This window comes from Euprymna scolopes, chromosome 31 (genome assembly GCF_053919585.1).
Source record: "Euprymna scolopes isolate OS-2025 chromosome 31, ASM5391958v1, whole genome shotgun sequence".
NCBI lineage: Eukaryota > Metazoa > Mollusca > Cephalopoda > Sepiida > Sepiolidae > Euprymna > Euprymna scolopes.
In genome coordinates, this window is record NC_136512.1 from 4,131,915 (window position 1) to 4,155,844 (window position 23,930).

The 23,930-nt window shown below is 35.0% G+C and overlaps 1 protein-coding gene across 1 annotated transcript in view; it reads left to right on the plus strand.

Moving 5' to 3' along the window:
* The window catches only part of LOC145255597 (galactose mutarotase-like), a 2,088,268-nt gene that overhangs the window by 1,012,811 nt on the left and 1,051,527 nt on the right, over nucleotides 1-23,930 (plus strand). The window lies entirely within an intron of this gene.

A 23,930-nucleotide genomic window follows, 5' to 3' on the forward strand; every position in this document is an offset into this window, starting at 1 on the left:
GATGATGATGATTACGATGATGATGACCATGATGATGGGAAGGAGGTGGATGAGGAGAGTTTCTATATATCCAAACAATGTCATATATATCAAATTACGACCATTGAAAGTTATCTCGGAAATATTGGATTAAGTCATACGACTATTCAGCTGAAAAGATGGGGTTACGATCTCTTCGTCAGCATCATAATGGAGAAGAAACAAATCGCCAGGCAACTGAAGCCTGCATTGAAATTGGAAAAGACAATCGCTCGACGTCAATTTCATTGCAAACAATGAGTAGAAAGTGTCATTGAAAGCTATAAACCAATTTCAGAATATTATCTAAACAAAAAGGATAAAATGTTGAACTGATCATGCAATTATTTAATATTGAATTATAAGAACTATTGTAAACAATTGGAATCGTTAATAAAATTTAGAAACATTTCTGCAAGCCAACCATATTGGGTACAAATAGATTTCAATGTAGGTCTGAATTGTCCACCATATTTCAGTCACGAAGTTCACAAAGTAGGTCTCGAATAAAAAAAAAAAAATGGTGATGTGTTGCCGGAACCGTTATTCACAAGAAAGAGAAATCTGGAACTAATACTCATAAAACAGCTGGATATATTATTTATAAGAGAAATCTGGAATAAGTAGCTGTAAAAACAAACTTCAGTTTATTCCTGACCTGTCCATCAAGTTTCATTCATGAAAGTCCAACAGTCTTTTGTTTGACAGCTGTTCAAAAGCTGGAGCTATTACCTATAAGAGAAATCTGGAGCCAGTAGCTGTAGGAAAATCAAGTTGGAGCCATAACCAATTTGGACTCAGTAGCCATAGGAAGAGGAAGATAGAGCAGGGAGGTCTAGAAGAAGTAAACTGTAACCAAAACTATTCAAGCTGTAGACAGAGTAAACTGGAATAAGTTGCAATGATTTTATATTGGCAAATTGGCAAATTGGCAAATTGGCAACTGTAGAGTTTTAATAAATAAATTACAACAATTATCCTGTTTTCCCAGAGAAAACAAATCAAGCCATAATTTAATATGATCCCGGGACAAGGCAACAAATCCTAGTCATATCTGATCACTGAGTGCCTGAAGGTCACAAAGGTCTTGAATTAAAAATCTGGTTTTATTTATCTGCTTGAGACTTGATAGTTCCAAGCAAATATTTTCTAACCAACAAGAAGCCTTCTGGCTACTTCATACGTTTCCGGCTTGCATGTCATATCCGGTTGGACAAGTTGATATATGGTGTTTACTATTCATGGTTTTAAGTTGCATTTTATATTATTTTTTTTTTTGTTTGTTTAAACCCCCTCCCCCAAACGAAAACATTGATTAAACTGTAAATGAAATTTACAATCCTTTCTCAAATTCAACAATATGTGACACAAATAAACTTCAGTTTATTCCTGACCTGTCCACCAAGTTTCGCTCATAAAAGTTCAACAATCTTTGTTTGACAGCTGTTCAATGGTATGTGAGTACACTTCGTATCTGTTCGATTATCTCAAAATTTCAAATTGGATATTGGAATATTTTATGAAATTTAATTGAGAAATGATAAAATGAATGAGCAGTTGGAAAATCTAATGAAATTTAATTCTGGAAGTATAAAATATATGGCGCATTGGAATATTTTGTGAAATTTAAATTATGGATTATAAAATAAATGGGAGATTGGAAAGTTTTATGAAATCAATTGGGGAATTATAAAATAAATGATAAATTTAAGAAAAATTTGTGAAATTTAACTGGGGATTATAAAATAAATGAAGGGTCAGAAAATTTTATGAAGTTTAATTAAAGAATTATTAAACAAGTGTAAGATTTAAAAATTTTATGAAATTTAATTGGAGAATTATAAAATAAGTGTAAGATTTAAAAATTTTATGAAATTTAATTGAGGAATTATAAAATAAGTGTAAGATTTAAAAATTTTATGAAATTTAATTGAAGATTTATAAATTTTATGAAGTATAATTGTGAATTTATAAAAATATAATAAACTTTAATTGAGGATGGGAAATTCCAAATTATAATGAGGAAACTTAAATAAATTGTAGATTGGAAAATTTTATAAAATTTAATTTAGGAATTATAAAATGAATTGTAGATTGGAAAATTTTATAAAATTTAATTTAGGAATTATAAAATGAATTGTAGATTGGAAAATTTTATAAAATTTAATTTAGGAATTATAAAATGAATTGTAGATTGGAAAATTTTATAAAATTTAATTTAGGAATTATAAAATGAATTGTAGATTGGAAAATTTTATAAAATTTAATTTAGGAATTATAAAATGAATTGTAGATTGGAAAATTTTATAAAATTTAATTTAGGAATTATAAAATGAATTGTAGATTGGAAAATTTTATAAAATTTAATTTAGGAATTATAAAATGAATTGTAGATTGGAAAATTTTATAAAATTTAATTTAGGAATTATAAAATGAATGGGAGATTGAAAAAGTTTATGAAATTTTATTCGAGAATCATAAAATGAAAGGGGATGTCGGAAAATGTTATGAAATTTAATTGAGGAACTAAAATAAATACATACATTTTGAGACCTCAACAGTGAAGGGGTGTTATTTTGTTGGTAAATGAGTGTGTTGGGGATATGTACGTCGAGGGGGTACAAGTGCAACGAGTTCATCAGAACACATTCCATTAAAATATTTGTAAAACATGCAAAGGGATGCAACATTGCGGTGATGGGACAGAGGTCTGAGCTTAGTTGATACCTTGTATTGATGGAAAACACAATGAGAAATTATGCTATGCGTAATGACGATTTGTAAAGGTCATCCGATTAATTATTAAAGAAATGTTTCTCAAATTTTTTTTTCGGGGTGGGGGGTGGGGAGACGATTGATTATTTTAATTTTCATTTTTTTAATTTTCATTATTTTAATTTTCAATATTATGATAAATATTCTCATCTTAGTTGCTGTTTTTTCAATATTACAACCAATGTAACCTCCGAGCTTCTTCAGGTGTATCTTTTTTAAGAATTAGAAAATTTTCCCAATCATGGCTGAGGGAACGAAAACAATCTACTTCATGGATGAAATGAAAGGTTTAGTTTCAAATTAATAAGGCTTTTAAATTATCAAATTATCATAAAAATATATTTTTTTTTAATCGATATTTATTTTTCATGTTCGATATGGAAATCTTGAGAATGTCTATGATTTGTTTGGTTGTCAAACGGTAATCCTCTTTAAGTATAGCTTTCACTTGGTCACTGTCTATAATCTTTGACCGGCTAACACTTATCATTGACAAGTTTTTGACCTTGAAGTAGTAGTTTTTGTTTTAGCTCCTTACATCAAGTGGGTTCATGTTTTGTCAGGAGCGATTTCCACAAACAAGCTTACAAAAAAATTCAATCAAAAACCCTATGAATTACTATTGCAAAAAACTTTTATAATTTCTCAGAAAATTTATATTGGGTTGAGCAAAAAGTTTTTTTTTTTTAATGTGATCTTTCCAGCTACCTAAAAATTGTTTTATATTCATATTCTTCAAATCCAGAAGTGAAAGTTTTACTGTTCGGAATCGGACAAACCATTTCTGGCACACGTAGCATCTCTTCATGCAAGTGTTTATATCTTTTTATCTTTTTGTAACGAAGCAGTGCACTCTTGTAGTTAACATAGCGTGTATGGGAGTGTGAGAAAATCAGCAGCAGCCTATGATAGCTGACTAGCGAAAATATTAACAGCAGCAGCCGTTTTAGTACGTGTTCAAATTAAGCCAAGTGTGCACGCGCTGACGTCATGGAAAGAAGAAGAAGAAGAGAAAAAAGAAAAAAAATACACCACGTGGTCAAGAGGAGAAGCAAAAGTGCAATTTGAGGAAGATGGACGTGTGAACACGAGGGCGAGAAAGCGTTGGCTATGACCGGCATGAGATGGTGGGGAAAGAGACTTTTAAAAAGCATGTATGGGAGTGTGAGAAAATCAGCAGCAGCCTATGATAGCTGACTAGCGAAAATATTAACAGCAGCAGCCGTTTTAGTACGTGTTCAAATTAAGCCAAGTGTGCACGCGCTGACGTCATGGAAAGAAGAAGAAGAAGAGAAAAAAGAAAAAAAATACACCACGTGGTCAAGAGGAGAAGCAAAAGTGCAATTTGAGGAAGATGGACGTGTGAACACGAGGGCGAGAAAGCGTTGGCTATGACCGGCATGAGATGGTGGGGAAAGAGACTTTTAAAAAGCATAATATGACAGAAAAGTCTTTTGCAATATAATAAAATACGTTTTTTTAGAAGAACCACAAATAAATGCATTTTATTTGCATTTTGAAAAAAATGCAGAGTCGGATTTTTATTTCTTTCTAATTTTTTTGTTTGTTTCTTGGCAACAAAGTCTCAGACAACGTGCAGGTCCAAGTGGTTGAAATGTAGTGAGGTGGCTAAACTATAACGGCCACGTTACATTTTCTGTAAAAAAAAGATCATCAGACGTCGATAGTGTCCTGCTTGGTCTTTCATTTCAAGGCCTAAGATATAAGCAAAAAACTGTAGGAACTCCTTTGCTCAGAGGCTTATTTCACACTGGCGTCATCATACTCACTAGATGAAATACAGGATTTTAAGAATAGGAATATAAATCGATCTTTACTTTGCCGGAAAGATGGCATAAAAAAAAAACTTTTTGCCCAGCCCAAGATAAATTTTCTTTGAAAATATAAGGTTTTCATAATAGTAATTTTAAACAGCAAGGTGGGTTTTTTTATTGAAGTTTTTGTAAGGTTGTTTGCTCCAGACAAGGCATGAAGCCACTTGCTGTAAGGAGCTAAAAATATTATACTACTTTAAGGCCCAAATCCTGCCAATGATAAGTGTTAGATGAAATAGATTCTGACCCAGAAACAGCAATTCTGTAACGTGACCGTTACACTTTAACCGTGTCGTTACATTTCAACCAGTCCGACCCACACGTTGTCTGGTACCATCGCAGGGACAAAAAAAAACAAGGAAGAACAGTAAAAAAAAATACAACTGACATTTTTTTTTTTAGGTGAATGCACAAGGCATTATTCCAGTAATTTCCGGCAACACACTTCATTGTGTTTCAAAATATCATTCTTGCATTGAGCATGTCTGTCAAGAGGCTCTTTCACGCACGTGTCTTTGTTGTCGCTTGCTTTTCCGTATTATGTCGTACCTGTGGCACATTTTTCTATCGTCACCCACGAGTCAAAACACTCTGGTCACTTCTTTTGCTGTTCGACCATGTACTGGCCTTTTTTTTCTTTTTTTTTTTTCTTTTTACATTTCCTCGCATTGACATCATCGCGCATGTGTCCGCTTGCGTTAACACATGTCAAGCACCTCTTCTCCCTCATCTTTTCTGACCACGAGGTCTGTTTGTTTTTCCTTTTCCTTTTCTTCTTCTTCTTCTTCTTCTTCTTCTTCTTCTTCTTCTTCTTCTTCTTCTTCTTCTCGTGACGTCAGCACGTGCACACTTATCAATTTGCATACGTGCTTTAAATGCGTCTGCCGCCGCCTTCCTCACCCGTCGTCGCTCTGGTGCAATAATAAGCACACCGCTTTTATTACAACAGATTTGGTATCTGTCTGTCTGAAGCCGCAACTATACTATTACTTCTAATACTAATGGAGATTTGGTATCTGTCTGTCTAAAATGGAAGCTCTGATGTTGCATCAATTTATTTCCCATATCCTTCGATTTTCAATATAAAGTTGGACGAAGAGTATTTATCAACGTGTCACGCAAGTAAAAAATTCTAGTGCAAACGAATTCTGGGGAAGTGCTTAGCATGGTAATTTATCATGTAGCGAGTGAACGAATTCATCATTTTCTTCTGAAGTCTTTGATGCATTCTGTCGGCACAAGTTTTATTGCTGCCGATGAGAGCGTGTGCCACTTGTTCCTTCCGAATTTAATTCATCTTTGCACTCGACATCATCAATGCCATGCGAAGACAGCATGGAATTCGATCTATTTGAAGAATGTTACAATGAAACTCTTGATGAATTGAAAAAGACGCAAACGGCAGAATTGTTGGAAAGCTGCTCTAAGTGGAGAAATGCATCATATTTTGGTGTGAAAAATTACCTATCGACCATCAATTACGAGTGGAGATTTGGTATCTGTCTGTCTGAAGCCGCAACTATACTATTACTTCTATTAATTAAATTATTGTAGGATGCTCCATTCCCAGCAAGAAACCAGAATTTTACGACACAATGGAATGTGTAACTATCTCCACTTTATCAATTTACACCATTAACGATTACTACACAACCACCTTACATTCATTAACCTTTATCTTTGAGTGGCCTTCAAGGTTTGATAAGTGGTGACTCCCAAATTAAAAGAAAATAAATAAATAAAAACTTTACCATCTCTAAAAAGTTAAATAGCAAATGCTGGGAATATATATAAGAAAGGGCATTTAGAAATAACTAATACACCATCTACTATGACTATGCAATTCATAGAGCTGCATACCTAAAAAATGGATCTGTTAAACCGGACATAGTGATATAGTATAAAAGGAAGAAAGTAGCAATCTTAGTTGAAGTCATTGTACCTAATGATACTGGATTAAAACAGAGTTGAGAGTGAGAAGATACCGAAATTGCAAGATTCTTATGCATGGCATGAAAAGAAACCAGAATTTTACAAATATTTTCATCATTCCAGTAATTATAGGAGCAACCAGAATCATACAATCGATTTATCTCATGAAATTGATAAATTTCCTAAACTATCTGGCGAATATAACCATTGAATAAATTTCAACAGAGATACAAACAATTACACTTCAAGGGACGGTTAGAATCTTAAAAAGATCTCTCGGTTGGAGTTTCTGAAATAGCAAGAGAATACCTGGTATCTTGTAGGATGCTCCATTCCCAGCAGAAAAAAAAAAGATAATTTAATCGATTTTTCATTTACTATTGGCTATGGATTTTTTTCGCCAAATTATGGTTATTAAAAAGGATTTTGAAAATGAAATGTAATTATTACGATATCATTTGTTATAAAAGTCACATTATGTGTGTGAGAGAGTTCTCTCCTCATGGGTTCTGAAGTGGCTGAGCTTATCTTTTGCAAATTTCAAACAAAGGTAATTTATGTCTGGCAGTGTTCTTAGATATGTTTTCTACAAGAATTCATTTGATAAGTATCAAAAATTAAAAAAATCCGATCTTAAAAATAGCTTTTTTCTCTTATAGATAAAAAAGAATTTTTACAGAGGAATATTTTATGTGACACCTGCCAAGAGAAATAATAAAATTTCAGCAAATCATTTTTTCTTTATAAAAAAGGTTTATTATAATCTGGATATATAGTTTAGTGATAGAGCATTTGACTACATATCGAATGTACCTCACCATTTTATTTTAATTTTTTCTTATTGATGTGTTCGAATTATGATAAAAGAATAAATATCATTTAAAATCGCTGCAAATCATTTCTTCGTTTGCATATTTTAAAACTAAACCTTAATCAGAAGTGACTTTTCCATGGCATTCATCGACGAACCTGCTGGCGTAATATTATAAACAAACACAGATGGCATTTGATGAACGACATTATCATTATTATTTATTTATTTTTTGCGAATTAGTCCACCGGGCAAATTATTCCTTGTAATATATAATAATCAATAGAGGATTGATTCTATAATAATACATACACAATTTGCATAGATTAAAATATCATGTTTAAGTGTATTATATGACCGGGCAATGCCGGGCGGTCAGCTAGTGTTTGTATAACTAAAGGAACTTGTACAATATATACACAGATATATGAATGCAAATAATACTTTATTTTATACACAGTGACGAGATTAGTTATAACTAGGGCTATGACAACAGCATATTCTTTTCATTGTTTTGACTCTCGAGTGTATATCCGACACAGTTAATCAACCGATAACCACATCACTCTATCTAAAAAGATATAAGATATTAATAGATACACACTCGAGAGTCAAAAGAATTAAAAGAATATGCTGTTGTCATAGCCCTAGTTATAATATTATATATTATTTTTAACAAACCAATTTTGTGTAATTAATGTTAAGCTTTAATTAAAGTTCTCATGTGGTTTGATTTTAATCGGTTTTTACTTCTTGTGAGGTCATTCATGATTGAATTTGGGCTGATCCGACTTAAGTTGAACTACGATACGCTTGAACATCTACAAGAGTCACATGAGACAACGATAGCATTTGAAAACCTTGTAGATCTCCGTTAAAAGAGAAAGAAATGTGACAAAAATTTGTATTCATTACCAACTTGCAGTCTTATCTCTGCCTCAAGACTATTCCAACAACCTAGTGCCTATCGTCTATATGGCATATCTATATATCTATAAAAGTGAACGTGTCTGTCTGTCTGTCTGTCTGTGTGTCTGTCTGTGTCTACATTTCCCTACGCAATAACTCTGTCAATTTTTAGTCTATAGACTCGAAATTTGAAATACCGGGTACTGAGATTTGGGAAAATCGATGTGACGGGTGTCAGCCAGAAATTTGACTGTTAAGGGGTCAAATTTCAACGATTTGACCTTTAAGAACTCTACCAAACTCCTCCAACAATTTTGGGTCTAGACACTTGAAATTTTAGATATAGGTTCCTTGAACCTGGATCTAACTTAATAAAGTGATTTGAGCCCGAAACTATAAATTTTAAGGGGTCATAATAGGGGTCAAATTAAAAAAAAATTTACTCTTTTTTTTTTTTTTTTGCTCAGCATACACCTCCAAACACCCGGGCAACGCCGGGCTGAAATGCTAGTATATATATATATATATATAGATATATATATATATATATATATATATATATATATATGGATATCTCCATTCAGTCTCAAAAGACAAAGGATACCCCCTGAAGAGGAAGCTGCACGTGTAATTGTGAAGCAACGCTTGCACAGTTCCCAACTCTCTTGAATCGGCACTGTTTGAGTCCAGTGGCAAAGAAAAGTCCAGGATGACTGGAGACAATAGAAATATAAGCCGAGAACACATACGGTACATGGAAGTCCCAAATGGTCACCCATTTAGTACTGACCAGGTTCAATGTTGCTTAACTTTGGTGATCCAACGGGAAACGATGTGTCAACATGATTATGCTGTGTACATTTATACCGTTTATATAATGTATGGCATAATCACATTGGCACATCGGTTGTCATCAGATCACCGAAGTTAAACAACGCTGAGCCTGGTCAGTAACAAATGGGTGACCAATTTAAGAATTTCAGGCGCTGTATATAAGAGGATATTGACACCTCTCTGCAAGAGTTGCAAAAATCTAATGTCGTCATCTCCCCTAATGGGGATATACATGTGACTGGGGATCGCTTGTGAATTTCATACTCCCATGGAACTTTCTCCTTTGGAGGAAACTGGTTAAACCTGCATAGGGTTAGTGCCGTTTCTTTTTCATTTTTATATATGGCATATAATTTTTTATCTTCTTCTTCTTCTTCTTCTTCTTCTTCTTCTTCTTCCACCCATCAGCCATGATTGCAAGGTCGGCAGTGGATAAAGTACTTGGTAAAATTCAATTGTATGTTAGACTCTTCTGAAGGTTGACGGTTCAATCCTCAGTGCGGGCGATATTCAAAATATAATTTCAAATTACTTAGAACTTCTATCCAGTCATGGTTGACGAAACAAGAGCATACTATCCCCATGGATTAAATAAAGATGTCTGTTTAAAATTCTGGATTGCCGAGTTTGAGAGATGAGTGTTATTTTTACAATGTTTCAGTAAGTTGTGGCGCACTGGATAAAGTACTTGGTAAAATTCAGTTGTAAAATTACAATGTCCTGGTGGTTGACAGTTCAATCCTCAGTGCAGGCGACACTCAGAACACAACTGCGAATTACTTAGGATTTCTGCCCAGTCATGGTTGATGGAACAAAGGCATGCTACACCCGTGGATTAAAGGGTTTTGTTTGAAATTCTATGTAGATTCTCAAGTTTGGGAGAAAGATTCCCGAGTTTGATGAGATACAGCGGAAGAAGGTCGGAGGTTACATTGATCGAAAAGCTTATCCTGCCTTGACAGAGTACAAGATAGACTTCGTAGCTTAGTGGGGGATGCCCTTTTCTCTTCCCTGCAACCTGTTTCCGACAGAAGAGACATTGCAAGCCTGTGTCTGCTTTATCATTATTTTATGGCAAGTGCTTATCTGAGCTTCAATCTATGGTCCCCCCTCACCAAACTTTCCCAATAAACACTCGTCTATCTGAAACCACTATCAATAATTTCCCACACTCTTTATCTGTGCCTAAACCTAAATGTAGATTCCATGAACAAAGTTTCTTTCTTAGAACTGCACACCTGTGGAACTCTCTTCCATTGGTCTGCTTTCCAGCTGACTACAATCTGATTGTCTTCAAGTCCAACTTAAACAAATTCTTGATGAACCGTCCTCCTAAATAATCCAATTTACAAAATTTCCATTACTTATGTTTACTACGCTATGATCACATTGACTAATGTATACACATTGACCCCTATCCTCGAGTGGCCTCCTGGCCTTGATAAGTGGTGATTCCTGTGTAAAAAAAAAAAACTTCTCAAAATAACACTTAAGATAAGAACAGTAATCTGAACAATTCAAATAATGTGATTATAAGTATGTGAAATTTTGAATAAAATTATATCCACATTTTAAGTAGACGAAGAATAACCCCTTCTCCTGCGACAAATTAAATTCTAATTTTTAGGTGATTTTAGAATCGGAATCGGGAATTGTGAATTTAGAACAGTATCAGTAATTGTATCGGAATCGGGAATTTAAAAAAGAATACACCTGGAGAAGGTCAAAGGTTATTCTTTTTCTGCTACTCATCTTCGCCCCAAACAAGGCATGCTGTCACTTGGAATGTAAGGGGCTACTATTTGGAATCGTGTTCAACAGTAGACTGAGGGGAGTTGAGCAGCGAGGTTTCTGTTTACATAACATTTAAACTTCTTCAAGTTAGTACAGTCAGGGAAGCTGGAAAAAGGAAAGGAAGGGGAGTCCAAGGGAAGAAACTATTATAATAGAAGGCTTTCCGGATTCTGGGGACCTCAACAGTGAAGGGGTGAAATTTTGCTGCTTGTCGAGTTAGTAATAATGATTAGTTATTATTTCTGATCTAAGAATTTCTGAAATATAAAACATGCTGATGACGATAATGACCAATGGCCTTAAGTCAAAAACTATACAAGATACATTTCAAATATTTAGGCTTCTGACCCGTGGCGCAGTGGTTAGAGTACTTGGAAAAATCAGTTGTAAACGCGATATTCTCCTAAAGGTTGAAAGTTCAATCCTCAGTGTGGGCGACCGAAAAAATACATTTGCAAATTACTTAGGACCTCTATCCAGTCATGGTTGAGGGAACAAGAGCACGCTATCTGCGTGAAGTAAATAAAGGGTTCCGCTTGAAATTCCATCCAAATTCTCGAGTTAAACAGAAACATTCTTTAGTTTGACAAGATACATATGAAGAAGATCGGAGGTTACAGCAACCTAAATGTTCTGAATATCACACTCAAGATGAGAACAATCGTCCGATGAATTCACATCGGCAAATTCAGTGAGATACAACCTTTGACATAACCAGAGACCAATTGGAGGGATAGGAACACTTTCAGGCTTATGTATAATTGTTCTAAAAACAACACTGAATCTAGGTCAAACGTGTATTTTTTTTTTATCTTTATTGGTTTTATTTTGTATTTTTTCTATTTTTATTTTACTCTTTTTCACCTCAAACAATACATCTTTCCATTTGTAATATAAAGGGATATAACTCTAACAGGGGACAGTGGGGAGTTGAGCATCTAGATGTTTGTTCACTTGAAACTTCTGCAGGTTAATACAGCCAGTGAAGCAGGAAACAGGCAGAGTAATTCCAAAGTCTGAAGGAAGAAGAGACCTCAACAGTGAAGGTGTGAAATTTTGTTGCTTGTCGGGTTAGTAATATTAATTAGTCATTATTTCTGATATAAGAATATTCTGAAATATAAAACATACTGACGACGATAATGGCCAATATCTTACAACCTGCCCGAAGCTACATGTTTAGTGTTGCAGAAGACTTGCCATTGTTTTGGTCTAAATATACCATTCCTGGTTCCAATTTTATTAATTCCTAATTGTTTGGATGTGACAGACTCATTCTTTTTGCAAACATCTCTGCAGGGGTGGAATGGTATTCATTTTAAACAACAATTAACAAAAAAAAAAAAATGGAAATTAAAATAAACATTTTTTGTTCATCAACCGACCACAAAATTATTTTTATTTTTTTATTTTTTTGGGGCGACATATGTTTCTGAGTTCAAAAAGAAGGGAGCAACAACACCCACTCCATCAAAATGAATAGCAAGTCTTCGTGCCTATTTATACAAAAGCAACTCAGCGCATTTTTCCAGTCATTGTTATCACAAAAACAAAGCGAACCATTGCAGGTGACGTCATTATATATGCAATCTCTGCTTCTATAAAACGATGACAATTGGATCCGCCATTTTGTAAGAATGATATTTCAAAGAGTCCATCTCCTCCCCTCCTCCGACCATAGTCATCTAACATTCTTTGTCAATTGTAGCGGCATTCTTTCGGCTTCAGCTCAAAACAAAAAATCCATTCAATACGGTTGCTGTAATTCTGTTAAATAAATTCTCTTGAGCATTTATTTCCTATGGAAATAATAAATTCCTTTTTAAAAACAAAATAAAATTTCTGGTGCCTTTTTTGTTTGTGCTCTGACAGTAGAGGCACGACCTTCGTAAAGCAGGCCTGTCCAAGAAGTCTCGTTTATTTGTTGACGTCAGAGCTGTTGGTACTGAGTCACGCCTAAGCAGATAAAACAAGACACTTCAAAAAGAACGACTACACAATAAATGTAGACATATGAGGTTAATAATTTCTCTCTTAAATTATTTAAGTTTTGATCTAGTAATTGTTTGATATCTTTAAAAATTTAAGTTTAGAAAAGTTGAATAAAGGAAATTAGATGGAGAACGAAGGTTCAAAATTAATGCAAGTGCTCGTCAGAGCTTCAATCTGTGGCCCCCCCCCTGTCCTGACTTTTACGAAAAACACTCGTCTATTTGACACCACTATCAATAATTTCCCCCGCTCTTTGTCTGTGCCTAAACATAAACGTAGATTCCAAGAACAAAGTTTCTTTCTTAGAACTGCACACCTGTGGAACTCTGTTGTGCATTCCTGCTTTCCAACTGGTTGTCTTCAAGTCCAATATAAACAAATTCTTTATGAGCCGTCCCTTTAAGTAATCCAATTTACCAAATTTCCACTACTAAATATGACTACAACAAGTTCCCTTTGACCATTGTACATTCATTAACCCTTACCCTCGAGTGGCCTCCAGACCTTGATAAATGGTGATTCCTTGATTCCTTTGTAAAAAAAAAAAAAAAAAAAAAAACGAAAGAAATAACTAACCCCAAACTGATGGTAAGACAGACGATGGACAAAAAAGCAATTGACAAAGGACAATGCAACCATTCGATGTCAGGAAAGACCTGATATTAATCTAAACTAGCAGGACCTGTGGAAATTCCACAGGATACTCATTCATATGTAATATATTGATGTTGGCATTCTGTAGATGTTGAGCGTAAATGGAGATGCTCTGATATTTTTGTAGCTTTTTTGATTTCTTATACATTATTATAGAGTTAATGTTCTATCGATTTTTATATATTATAAAGTTGCGATTTTAAAAATAAAAAATATATCTATATGACTTGGGTGCGTCAGCTTGAATTGAAACCGAATCCCAACCTTATGAATAATATATATATATATATATATTTCTCGTATTATAAGCTCTATTTTCTTTTTGGTTTTATCGAGCTTTTACATCTGGCTGAGATAACTTTATAAATATTAATTCTTTAATATTTATAAAATACTTTAATTTTATCATCTTGGAACATTTTGGTAAATTTAATTGTAATTTTCATTTTATATATATATATATATATATATATATATATATATATATATATATATATATATATATATATATATATAACTTTAGTTCCTTCAGCTATAATCAAATCTGAAACCAAAACTTATGAAGAATTCTTGATAAAATCATTTATAAAAAAAAATAGATGACTAAGTTGCCATCAGCTAAAATCGAAACTGAAACCAAGACTTATAAAGAATTCTTGATAAAATTATTTTTTAAAAATTGATTATTGGAGTGCCATTAGCTATAATCGAAACTGAGACCGAAATTATAAAGAATTCTTGGTAAAATTATTTATAAAAAAGTTAAATGACTTGAGTGCCATCGGCTATAATTGAAACCGAAACCAAAACTTATGAGGAACTCTCGGTAAAATTATTTATTACAAGAGATGGAAGTACATAACAATTAAATGACCCTGATGTAAGCTTGACACAGAAAATAACACAAACGATGTCATATTAATATAAAGATTAAGAGTTTACTTTACAGTCCTCAAAGCTCTAAAATCTTGCCTCACCACTGGATGTTTTTTTTATCAGGACACATTTTATTTAAGTACTTATATATTTATACATTAAATCCGTTGCCAAGGCCACTGGAAAAATGGTGGGATCCTTTTATCGATCCAGTAGATATCTCACTGCTAATGCAATTCTCTATCTATATAAGAGCCAGGTATGTCCACGGATGGAATACTGTTGCCATATCTGGGCAAAAGCTGCTAGAAAGGATTTATCCTGCCTTGATAGAGTTCAAAATAGACTTTGTATCCTCGTAGGAGATGTCCTTTTCTCTTCCTTACAACCTCTTTCTTACAGAAGAGATATGGCGAGTCTGTCTCTGCCTTATCGTTACTTTCATGGCAAGTGCTCGACTGAGCTCCAATCTATGGTCCCCCTCTCGCCAAACTTTCACAAGAAACACTCGTCTAGCAGAAAACACTATCAATAATTCCCCCCACTCTTTATTTGTGCCTAAACCTAAACGTAGGTTCCATGAAAAAAAGCTTCTTTCTTAGAACTGTACGCCTATGAAATTGTCTTCCGTTTTCCTGCTTTCCAGCTGACTATAATATGGTTGTCTTCAAGTCTAATGTAAACAAGTTTTTGATGAGCCGTTCCATATAAATTAACAAATTTACCGAATTTCCATTACTAACAACTACTATGTTGTCCAATTGACTACTGTACACTCTTACCCCTTATCCTCGAGTGGCCTCTTGGCCTTGATAAGTGGTGATGCCTATGTAAAAAAAAATACTAGTGTTATATAGTCGGTCTATATAATGTGTGTATATGTAAATTGTTCGCCTATGATTGTCTCTAGTGTGCTGAGTGTATGTACGTGTCAATATGTGTGATCGTCTAGTGCAAGAGTTCTAAACCTTGCTTGGCTCATGCAGCTCTTTCACCATTTGTAAGAATGTCATTCACCTCCCCCCCCCAAATAGTAGGCTAGCTGACCGGTTTGGCCCTCACTCTTCTACAGCTAAAACAAAAAAAAAAGAAAGGGGGAACGCTATATATCTTAAATACACCTACGTATGATAAATCTACAATGATAGACTCTCCTAAAGCAGGGGTTCTCAACCTTGCTTGGCCCATACACCCCTTTCACCATTTGTAAGAATGTCATTCTGTTAGGAAATAGGTCGAACATAAGAAAGAAATATGGTAAATCACATTGTAGACACGTTTTACCGGAAGTGAGGGTCAGCTGATCAGATCTGCATGTGAGTCACGTGATCAGGTTAGCTGGAGTCAGTGAGTTGGGTTTTGGATGTAAAGAAAAGCGGACGGCTTAACTGGTCATCCCCCCTTCACTGGGGGGGGGCGCTGACGTGTGTGAAAATAAGACCTTGAAGAACCACGCAAGCAAAGACATTCACTTTCCATTCTTCTGCGATTAACATCTGGAAGGTGAATAAAAACTATATAAAACCAATTCATCGTCTTGAAGTGAATGAATATTCGTCCAATACAGGTTTCCAGTCTCCCCTCCAAGAACAAGATGAATTCTAGGTGGACAAGATCAACGATGCATGAAGTTAAGGTATGTCCAAAATACATGTACTACACGCACACACACACACACACACATACACACACACACGCATATGAACAATTAGATATAAATATATCACAGGCAGCAACATTTAGACAGTCATACAAAGGTGCCCCTTTTATGATACCAACAATACAACAATCCCCCCTTCCCCATTTTCCGTCCTTTCCAAGATAACCTGTCTCAAAAAGTGCTCTGTAAATAATATGCAAATATTATTAAAAAATTTTTTTTTAATTTTTTTTCCAAAATAGATTTGACATTTACAGATTTACAACAATTGTGATGAGGATGAACTTCATCCTTGCTGGTTTCAAAGAATCATTTGTCAAAACTTTACTACAAATAATAAAACACTGGGACATTTCTTTTCCATTTATGACGATGGATGTGAATCCGTATTCAATAATGAATGATTGTATTTTCTTTTTTTTTCTCTTTCTTTTTTTTTTTGATACTCATGATGGGCTTTGAATTCTGTAAATAAAAACAAGATAAAGATAAACCTATAAATGGGTTGAAAATTCACCCCTTGAGAACCCAAAATTCCTCCCTGGGAGTCTATTTCACCCCCATTGAGAACCCATAGTTTAGTCTGTATAATGTTCATCTTTTTTTTTATTTATTTAACTTTTGTTAGTTTGAAGAGATCAAGGGGCTCCTTCCTGGGGCTAACACTTGATTCTATTATAGTTTAAATTTATATCCGGGGCTCTTTTAAGAATAGACACTGTTCCCTTTATGGCTGCTATCTGTATTTCCTTACAGCTTGGTTTTCCAGGGATTGCTTCTAAGTATTTTTGAAGGTTCTTTTTTATTAGGCCAGTTGCTCCTGTCACAACTGGTATAATGTTTATTTCTTTCAGAGGCCATGTTGTTTTTAGATCATTTTTAAGGTCCTGATATTTTGTTATCTTTTCCCGTTCTGCTCTATTAAGACCAAAGTCGTTTGGAACTGTGATGTCGATAATGAGTGCTGTCCTTTCGGACTTGTTCCATATTACTATATCTGGCTTGATGGCCTTGTCTTTTATGTATCTGCCTGCCTGTATGTCTTTGTCGTAGAACACTGTCACTTTTCCATTTGATGTTATCGGTGGTGGATCATGTTCCCAGATGTTCGACGACCTATCTAGTTGCATCTCTCCACAGATATTCCAATGTAAGTATCTACATACTTTGTTGTGGCGAGCAGTGTAATGACCATGTGTGTGTGTGTGACCGTTTACAGATATGCATTACACATATGTATTACACATCCAAGTCCAAGTATCGACACCTGAGGTACACCCACATTTATATCATATTATTTTGACGTACGACTATCGAGGACAACCTAGATTCTTCTCTTATTTAAGAAGGATTTAATTATGTTAAGTATACGTCCAGTAATAACATAAGATCTAATTTTCATGAGAAACTATCGTGCCATACCCTGTCAAAAGCCTTAGATATATCTAGGGCTACTGCCCTCCCCTGCCTTATTCAGTGCATGGCATATACGTTCAAAGATTACAGTTAGGATATCTGCTTACCTAAATCCATATTGATGGTCGGACAGAAGTTTAACAACTGTAATATGGTGGACTAGCGAAAAGAGGAAGGAGGCTCATGGGGCGATAATTTAATGGGTCAGTTCTTTTGGCAGAATTCTTGTAAACTGGTACCACAGAAGCAGTTTTCCAGCAGTTAGGAAAGTAAGATTCGTTAAGGCATTTGTTGAAGAGTTTAGAGAGAACAGGAACAAACTCAGCAGAGCATTTTTTTTTAATCATACAGCCGAGATGAGATCAGGTTCACCTGCTTTTGAGGTGTCTAGGTTTTTTATGATATCATGTACTTGAGAAGGGGTGATTTTTAGCCCATTTTGTTTCAGGAGATAACGTTTGATCTCCACTTCAATCACGCCACCTGCAGCTGGTTCTATTACCTTTTGCCACCAGGTTAAACTGACATGTACTACTATGATCTTTGCCAAAATTCAAACTAGCTAACTTAATCGCTACTTCTTGGGGTAAGGGCTGAATATATGACACTTCAATTTAGAAGGATTTCTCCTTCACTGACCAACCATATTATTATTTGTGTGTGTGTGTGTGTGTGTGTGTGTGTGTGTGTGTGTGTGTGTGTGAATATCCTGTGTGCAATTACAATATTAATAATTTTATTTTTTAATTTGTTTACGTTTGATCATAATGGACTAAAAAGAAAAAAAAAATCTGCAATTCCAATTAATTAGAATTCTAAAAAGGGGGGGGCAGGAATTGAACTGGAAAATATGAGATCGTCGACTCGATTATGGCGCTCAAAAACTGGAACCGAGTAATTTTGCAAAAAGGAAATGAAATTCAATTGCGACAAAATTTTTTCTCTTTCTTTTTTTATTCAGTCTCCATCTTTGAATTAATGTTGATTTTAAAATTCTTCTCAAATATATGTGCATTTAATTTAGTTCTGTCTGGTGATGATGATGATGATGATGATGATATTAATGGTGATGCTGATGACAATGGTGGTGCTGATGATAGTGGTGATGATGATAATCATGACGATGATGGTGATTTTAATGATGATGATAATCATGACGATGATGGTGATTATGATGATGATGATGATGATGATGATGATAATAGGGCCTGACAATATTTTTCAGACACTTTAGTATTCGACTTTCTGAGTACCATAGAAAAGCATAAGCATATAAAGACAATAAAAAAAAAAAAAAAAAAAAGATAATAAAAATGGAAGAAAATCGATTAGGTAAGGAAAAATATTTAATTTTCGTCATTTTTTACAAAACACACGCAACATTATTTTTCGGACATCGTTGAAAAACTGTTAATAGTCTGTAATATTACCTTTCTTCTCAATAACTTTTATCAATCTCTCTTCATAATGATCAAACATATGCACAATAACATCTCTACGTGTTCTATTAGTTGTCTTTTGGCATCTAGTATTCGTTTCCATAATTGAGCCTCTTTCGTTATTTCAAGTCCATCATAGACAAGTTGCGCAAGCATTTCATAAACATTTTCCATTAAATTTAGACCTGGGCTTTTTGCAGGCCATTCCAAAGTAGTCATATTCACTTTAGCCATCCATTCTTTCATTGGTTTTGACACATGGATGCTGCAATTGTCTTGCTGTGGAACGAAATCATTCTCCATCTCTCTTCTTATCCCTGGTAGGGCTTTCTCGTCCAGCAACTGTTTGTAGCTTTCACTGTACTTTTGTCCTTTCAGTCACTCCAACCATATATTTCCAAAGATCATTAGCAAAGATCATATGTCAAACAATAACTCCTCCTCCTCCCATCTATCGTTTGGTCAGTACAAAGGCTCACACTTCTTGACCAAGTACACCATTCATCAGGCCCATCAAACTTGAAACGCTTCTCATCAGTAAAGATAACCTTCTTAAAGTCAACATGCTTTGGTAATCACCTTTTAGCACTCTTCAGTCTTGCTCCTTTGTGTTTCTTTGTTAGTGTAATTTTTTTCTTAGCCTTTGCATACTTCAAACTAATCCTATGCAGCGTTCTTTTGTATAGTTCGGGCGTTTACATCCAATTCACATTTCTCCTTCACTTTTCTTTCTGTAACTTTTTCTCCAGATGTCAAAAGCCGTGTCACGGCCTTCTTCATTCTCCTTTCAGTCTTTTTACCAATTGATCTTTTCCATCCTCTCTTCTTTTTCCGCTTGGAGTTTGTCTTCAGCATGTATTCGACTGTTGATTTCAACAGCTTCAAATCCATGGCGATCCTTCTGATGCTGAGGCCATCTTCCCGCTTCTTCCATGCCAAACAAACGACTTTTTTTGAATGAATTTTACCTAATTAAACATAATTGTTTTGCCAGTAGAATAGAACAGATAATTGATTGATGACAGCTAAGTGTACAAGCAGAAAATTTGCATACAGCAACATATACATGAACATAACTCTTAATAAAATAGGATTTTTTTTCATGTTCGAAAAATAATGTTGTGCAAGTTTTTGTAAAAATCACAAAAAACTAAAATTATCGAAAGCCAAACTAAAAAAAAATGATTACACTAGTAGAGGATTTGAACTCCTCAACTACATACTTACAATATCAAATGTTGTTGGTGCTAGTAACCACTTTGAAGTACTTTTTTCAAAGTGTCCAAAAAATATTGTTGGGCCCCTGTAGTGATGATGATGATGATGATGATGATGGGAATGATGATAGTGATTATGGTGATGACGATGATGGTGATGAGGATGATAGTGATGATGATATTGATTATGATGATGATGATTATGATAGTGATGATGATGATGATGATGATGATGATGATGGCAAGGATTATTACGAGGGTAATGATGATGACAATGATGATGATGGCGATTATGCTGAGGATGGTTATGCTGAGGATAATAGCAATTATGGTGATGATGATTGTGGTGGTGGTGGTGATGATGATGATGACGATGATGATGATGCCCATTATGATAATGATGATGCAGTGATGATAATGACGTTGATGACGATCATGATGATGATGATGTTGATGATGATTTGTCTTATGAGTAGAAGTAGGAGTAGCAGTAACATAGGCGGATGATATTAATTTTGAGGTCATGATCATGCTGAGTTGTTTCGGAGCCTATACATGTCATTGTGTTTAACAGTTTTCTTTTGCATCCTATAACCAACCAGATGTGCCATAGATTAGAAAAGATAGTGTTTTGATGTGATGTTTTGAATATAATAAACTAGTTATAACCAAAGTTTCATTTCATTCAGACAAAACACTAAGAAACGGGACCTAGTTAGAGTTTGGGGCCCGTTTTTTAGGGTCACCCTGTATAAATATATATATATAGTTTTTGTTGTCTTTTTTTACACAATATTAAGGTAAACGTCTCCACCTGGGAGATCCAGTGTTTTTCTTAGAAAGTCGCCCTATTTTTTAATTGGACGTATTTTTTATTTATTTATGTATTATTTTTACTGTTCTTAAAAATCCTGTTTAAGACGTTTTTTTTTTTTTCCTCTTTTATTTTTGTTTCATCGATTCAGGCGTTGTTTCATATGAATATTAGTGCGAAGACAGGCGAAGCATAATTCTAATTTTTCTCTGGCGTTCTTGACAAAAAGCTGTACAACGTCTCGTTTCTATTTGTCACATGACTCGCTCTGAATTTGGTAACTATTGAATAAAAATGGCGTCAGCGAATAACAAATGCTATCTTTTTCTTCTTCTTCTTCTTCTTCTTTTAAATAAATCATAAAAATGGAGAACCACTCGAGCCAGATTTTCTTGATATTTCTTTAGCTTCAAGTCGTTACTTCGAGCCATCTGTTTCTTTATCGTTTCGGAGGAAATTTTGGAGAATTGCAGGAGATGTTTGGAATGCTTCCTGTTTACTGTAAAAAACTGGTGTCGATGAGACAATGCGACTTATACCATATGGGATCCTAAACAGAATTCCCTATTTTTTGCTGTTTTAAAATCATTAGCAATCGTTACACTGTAGGTTTTGTGAATACTTTCAAGAGATTAGATAGGCCTACAAAACTTCATACACTTAGTTTTTATCTGTTCAGGTACTCCCTTATACTAGAAGGATGATTAAAGTTGATCCGATTCTTTCTTCAAGTTCACCAGGATCAGGAAAGGACCTTAACATGCTTCGGCACTTATACAGAACACGAACCGCGCTGGAACAGCGGTGTTATGTAGAAATCCATTCTTTACTGTTCTGTATCTTCATCGTTAATAAACTAACGTAGCGCAAAATTGGATCCAACTTGAAAAATTAAATAAAAAAAAGGTAGGATATAACGGGCCAACTTACCAGAGAATGGCTGCCCCGGGGGGGGGGCGATGCTCTTCTAATTTCCAAAACGAACGATTGCTTTCTAGCTATGCTAACAGATGGCATTTCTTTTATTTTTTTTTTTTATGGCGGCTTCAAATAACCAAAGGTTTTAGACCAATCAGAAAAAAAGGTTAATTATTCTATTTTTAGTCGCGTGCAAGCAACTTTATAAGTCACTCCGTCGGTCTGTCCATAACACTTTTGTGCTTGGCCTTTTTGGTTAAGATCAAAGGTCTGTTGTTAATAGATGCTGTTCTTAGCTTTTTAAGCTTTTTTTTTCTTGGCCTTTTGGCCAACATTTGTGGAGAACATTGATCCGCCGCTGCCTAGGGAGAAAAGAATGGTTTTTCTAGCGATACTAGCAGTAGCGAGGATGGTCATATGGATCACACGCCTCAAGCGAGTCTGCAAAGGGATATCTGTTCCGGATCGGGATCTGATCATCTACTTTAAACATCTGCTTAAAGTAAAGATCAGATGCGATTGGAAGAGATTGCCTCGAATGGCCTTTGACAAGAGGTGGGTGCATGACGCTAGCTTGTGCATCCGACGAGGGGTCAAGTTTGAATTCGTGTTACCACCATAAGCATGGCACATGCACAACTGGGTCCTACGGAGCCCATTTCGCTAGGTTAGACAAATAAAAAGTAAAGAGACTCTTGATTGGTGGTACAAATGAGATCCTGTCCCCTGATTGTTTGGTTTTTGGCACTAGAGAACCTTCTGAGGCTACCCTACCACTACCCCCCCATCTTATTGTTTTATCACCCCCCCCTGGTCAACCCCTACTCGAAGGTCGCTGCCTACCCCCCCCCATCTTCCCCTTTTTTTGTTTTTGACAATTATTTATTTTTCCTCCCTACACCCGCTAAGAATTCTTCCCAATCCCCACTAGGGATCTTCCCGCTTGTTTTCTGGGGTACCGAAAACAGTAGGTGATCTAACTTTCTAGATTAGCTCAGGGAGGGGACTTACTAACAATGCACTAGGCAATTTTATTTTTTGTATATTTTTTCTAGATTCCCCACTCCCCAACACGAACTGCTTCTCTTCCAAATTCAAGAACTTTTTATTTTCCAATGAATTGAACTTTTTTCACATGCACATACACACATTTTAATAATAATAAAAAAAAATTAAGAAAATAAAATATTTACACACACACACACAGAAATTGTAAATATATTCTTTTTTGCAAAAACGCTGGGGTTTTCATTAGTTAGTTTAGAGTCCACAGAGTGAATGAGGTATTGTGGTAAATGTTGTCAGTCAAGAGTAAAGTCGCCAAAGACTCCATTTTCACTTTAGTAACAAAGACCCTGCAACACTCCCCATCCCACTTCTTGTATGGCCTTGTGCCTAAATTTGTTTACAAATGTTAATTTTTTGCTTTTATTTTTTTAATTTCTCATTATTTAATTGTAAAATTTTTTCATTACGGAAATAAACTATATAAATAAGATCAAAGTGTAGTATCTGTTCCGGCAGATACTGCAAGCAAAGACCATATGTGGGGGCAACCCCACATCATATAAGACTTTGACAATGTAGGGGCAACCCTTCATACCAATTGTCACTATCCAGCTCCCCTACTCCCCGAGGAGCTGGTCCCTATTTCCCCTTCACACCTCACATTAAAAATCAGCCTTGTGCCTAATTTGCTCGGTGGGGGAGCAAATAAACACAGCTTTTCTTGGCCTTTTGGCCAAGATCAAAGTGTAGTATCTATTCTGACAGATACTGCAAGCAAAGACCATATGTGGGGGTAACCCCACATATAAGACTTTGACAATGTAGGGCAACCCTTCATACCAATTGTCATTATCCAGCTCCCCTACTCTCCGGGGAGTTGGTCCCCATTTCCCCTTCACTCCTCACTTTAAAAATCGACCTTGTGCCTAATTTTCTCAGTGGGGGAGCAAATAAATACCTCAAAGTGTAGTATCTGTTCCGGCAGATACTGCAAGCAAAGACCATATGTGGGGGAAACCCCACATATA